At 43.5% G+C, this 4558-nt stretch overlaps 1 pseudogene; it reads right to left on the bottom strand.

Moving 5' to 3' along the window:
• Nucleotides 1-224: 224 nt before the first annotated feature.
• On the bottom strand, nt 225-2048 carry LOC149822188 (pentatricopeptide repeat-containing protein At2g20540 pseudogene; annotated as a pseudogene).
• Between the last annotated feature and the right edge of the window lie 2510 nt (nt 2049-4558).

Here is a 4558-nt window from a genome sequence, read left to right as displayed (position 1 = left end):
TGATGATGACAGATGATGATCTTCATGCAAGATTTATTGAACGATAGAATGAGATCAAAGCATTTTGTCCTGATTGCTATCCCGATAGTATCAAGCAAAAGAAGATGGTGGTTAACAATGCGAGGCCAGAAATTTATACAATTGAAAGTGAACCGGTTCAAATTTTTGTATCGTATGGATCTTTTGTTTCTAAAAGCAAGGGGCAATCACGTATACAAAATAATTTATTGTGGTATTCCACATCTAGTTTTTTTTCCAGCCCAGCTTTCCCCTCCGAGTTCATGTAATAGCGGATCCAGCTTTGGTTCATATCCTGCTGATTTTAGAATGTCTGTTAACCCCTTCAATACATCGTAGACCTCTTTTGACATGGGATGCCTATTGTCTGATGAATAAAAATCATGGACGCAGTTGTTCACCTCTATGGAACTACACCCTGGTTTCTTTTGAATCCTCCTCTCCTTCATTGTCAGTTTTACTTCTGCAAAGTCTTCCCACTTCTCTGCCGCTCCATATATGTTGGACATCAGCACATAATTTGCTGCATTCGTGGGCTCAAGCTCGATCAGCTTCTCTATGCAATGTTCCGCCAACCTAATATTACCGTAGGTCTTACATGCACCCAGTAGTGCACTCCAAATGATGGAGTCGGCTTCCATTGGCATCTTCCTTATGAACTCAACTGCCTCTGCAAGTAATCCTGCACGACCAAGAAGATCAACCATGCAGCCGTAATGTTCCATCATGGGCTTAAGGCCATATTCATTGGACATTGAATGGAAGTACCGAATACCTTCCTCTACCAGACCTGCATGAGTGCAAGCAGACAGAACACCAACAAAAGTCACACCATCTGGAATTTCTCTGCTCTTTAGCATCTTTTTGAAGAACTTTAGTGCCTCGATGACTCTGCCGTGCATGGCTAGCCCACCGATCATTGCATTCCATGTAATCACATCTCTCTTGGACATCTCCTCAAATATGCCAACAGCAGTCTCTATGCTTCCGCACTTTGCATACATATCTACCAATCCATTCCCGATGAACAAATTCTTATTGAAACCATTATTGTTTGCATAAGAATGAACCCACTTGCCAACATCCAGAGCACCTAATCTTGCACACGCTGATAAGACAATCACTAAACTCGCATCATTAGGCTTAATTTCCGACTCCAACATCTGGTTGAACAAGCCCAATACCTCTTGAAACTGATTACTGTTTGCATAAGCACCTAGCATACCATTCCAAGAGAACACATTTCTCTCAGGCATTTCCTCGAACACCTTCAAACAGGAGTCCAGATCTTCATTGCGGGCATGTCCGATCAGCAAAGAGTTCCAAGAAATCACATCTCTCACCGGCATTTCATCGAACAACCTTCGTGCAGTCACCATATCACCAGAATCTCGATAACCAACGAGCATGGTGTTCCACAAAATTATGTCATTGTCGGAAGCTTGATCAAACAGATTACGCGCAGAATCCAATTCGCCCATACAGATATACCCTGCGACGATTGCAGTCCAAGAGACAACATTTCTCACGGGCATCTCGTCAAAAACCCGTCGCGCACTTATAATTTCTCTGCAACCAGCATATACATCGACCAATGTGGTGGCCACAAACACGTTGGCGACCAGGCCCTTCTTCAGAGCAACAGAGTGCACCTCCGTGCCTTCCCTGAAGGCAGAGAGCTTCGCGCATGACCGGAGGACGAAAGGGAAGGTGAAGTTATTCGGAGGGATGTCCCGACTGTGCATCTGTGCATATAATTCCACTGTCTCACTGTAGAGTTCATTCTCGGCATACCCTTTGAACATGGTGTTCCAAAGGACTACGTTGGGTCGATGCGTTGCGTCGAACACCTGCCGTGCATGACCCATTCGGTTGAATAGGCCGCACGCAGCGATGATCTTGGGCAACAAATAGCGATTTTGGGTGAGGCCATTGGTGATTATGTGGGTGTGGATATGGAAGACTTGCCTGAGATCTCTACATGAAAGCAAAAGGGAGGCGACCTTCTCCTCTATCCATCTGGACTGCATGACCCATTTGATTCACTATCTCATCAGAGAGAGAGAGAGAGAGATGCTAGTTTGGACTAGGCTTCATGGATACAACAAACCGTGCCTACTCAACAGTCTTATAAAAGGACTCAGTCGGTGGTTCAATTAACGCGGATCAGTAGTGACCGAGTGAGAAGCTGGACCCAAGTGAAGATCCGAGCCATTCATGAACTCGGATCCAAGTCAAGACATTTTTACCACACCAATTTTCTTAGGTCGCATTTGGCGCCTCATATTGAGGGTGAACTTATGTATACAAGTGAGTTCTGGGGATGATAGAGTTTAGAAGTTCATCTGCAGGATGATACTGAAGAACTTGTTTGAAAACTGTAACTTGAAAGGACTTTTAAACATTATTTGTGTGTTTGGCGCATTAGTTAAGAATGGCTTTTAAAACATTGTTTTTGTAGTAAAGGACCAACTTACCTTCGGCCTTCTAAAATGGGTTGGGTTTAGGTATAGGTTAAATCCACACAGCCCAACCTGAACCCAACTAGAGGTAGGTCGGGTCGGGTCTGGGTCGAGTATAGGTTAAACCAACCTGAATCCAACTCGAGGTGGGTCGGGTCGGGTCTGAACACGGGTCTGGCAAATCTAAACCCAACTCGAGGTGGGTCGGGTATAGGTTAAACCCACCCAGCCCATCTTGAACCCAACTCGAGGTGGGTTGGGTATAGGTTAAACCTACCCAACCTAACCTGAACCCAACTTGTGGTGGGTCGTGTCTGGTCATGGGTTCGGCAAACCTCAACCCAACTTGAGGTGGGTTGGGTATAGGTTAAAGTCACTCAGCCCAACCTGAACTCAACTCGAGGTGGGGTGGGTCTGGTCATGGGTTTGGCGAACCTGGTCTGCTTATGTTAAGATCGCGTAAACGGGTCAATCCTAATCACTGGTCATTGTTTAACTCTCTGCAAAGAGGCAAGGATTTCTAATCTTTTGTTTACAAAAATCAGTTATAATCACTGGTCATCAGCGGAGAATGATGGAGAATTGCAGATGAATGCACCAGCGGAGGGAGACGAGAAGAAAACCTAGCAAAGGGGAGATGAGAAGAAAAATGGAGGCTCTTTATGTAAATGGCATGTTGTAATTTTTCAATAGACCCAGGGGTGTCGATGTCCACAACACCCTTGTAAACTCTGCTCCTTCTCTTCTCCCAGCGTGATGATATGCTCGTTCGTTCCCATGGGAATGAGCTATTTTCTCCTTCCCAAAATAACAGTTTTCAGATGGAAAGGAGCCTTAAGTGAGGCATCCGAACACTTTCCCGTCATTCAATATTATTGGGACAGGCATTCCAGGCCCCAAGAAGGGGCGCCAAACGTGGCCTTGGTAACTTGTCTTTGCATAGTAATTTTACCTTATGAGGCGTCCTGCAATTTTCCTTTGCAAAACGGGCATACGAGATTCCAACGGGGGCTTCGTGTGGTTGGTAGGAGCTGTCAGTGCGTCTCCTTGTGATGGGACATTGCAGGTTCAAAACCCAGTGGTATTTTGAATAATAATCGGTGGGAGTTTGCTTGCTTAACCCCAGCTTGCCTTTAAAAAAAAGTAGCATATTGGTATCCACTTTCTTTGTGACAGGCTGGTGCCGCCTTAGTCGAGCAATATGAATCTGGCCTTTTCTCGGCCTGCCCTCATTTTTCTTTCTTTCTTTTGGGGCTTTTTACCATTTTGCTGACCTTCTTGCCCTGTCATGAGGTAGTAATTCTGCCATTTCTTTGCTAGAGGGTGGTTGGAGAACAATTGTTTTTTTGTTTTTGTTTTTTTACATGCTCTTTTTTTTGCTTTTTAAGGCTACCTAGTGCCACCCCTGTCACGCAGCAATTCTCTGCCTATTTCTTAAACAATAGCTGGTCGATAAATGGCCAACTAACTTTTTTCTTTTTTTTTTACTTTTTTTTTTTTTTAGTTCTCTAGCCATTGTTCGCATAAAGACTGTCATGCTGTCACCCAAAATTTGTCTCTATTTTTTTAATAACTTCTCTTTTTATAAACCACGCTTTTACTTTCCTTCTTAAAATACAACGAAAGTCTTACAGACACATTTAGGGACAGGAAAACCAGAATCAAATAAAAAAACATGGCATATCAAATTAGGCTAGAAAATTTGCCAAAACATAATTTCATTCATTCATTTTTAATGTCAGTATGTATTTTTACAAAATGTCAAATGTGGATCTCATATCCAACAAAATTCATAAAAGATACGTGTATCATCAACACCCAACAAAAAATCCTAAAGCAGATCCATCATCCATTAGTCCGCCGAGCTCATTGATCCGCTCTACCTAAACATCTCCTGAAAACATTAAAATTTAAAAGAATAAGACATGTCTCAGTATGATTTCCAAGAACTCTACTTGATCCCTAGCAGTGAACCTTACACATAAGGCCAAAACACGGGGCAACACTCTAAAAGCCTCACAAGGTTGACTGCTCAAGGAGGAAAGGACTAGCCATGTCCTAGAGTCAGCCCTCAACTA

The sequence above is a fragment of the Nuphar pumila genome, chromosome 11, assembly GCF_984573655.1.
Source record: "Nuphar pumila chromosome 11, dmNupPumi1.hap1.1, whole genome shotgun sequence".
Lineage (NCBI taxonomy): Eukaryota > Viridiplantae > Streptophyta > Magnoliopsida > Nymphaeales > Nymphaeaceae > Nuphar > Nuphar pumila.
The sequence above is the reverse complement of the archived record's forward strand: the minus strand, read 5'-3'. Positions and strand labels throughout refer to the sequence as shown.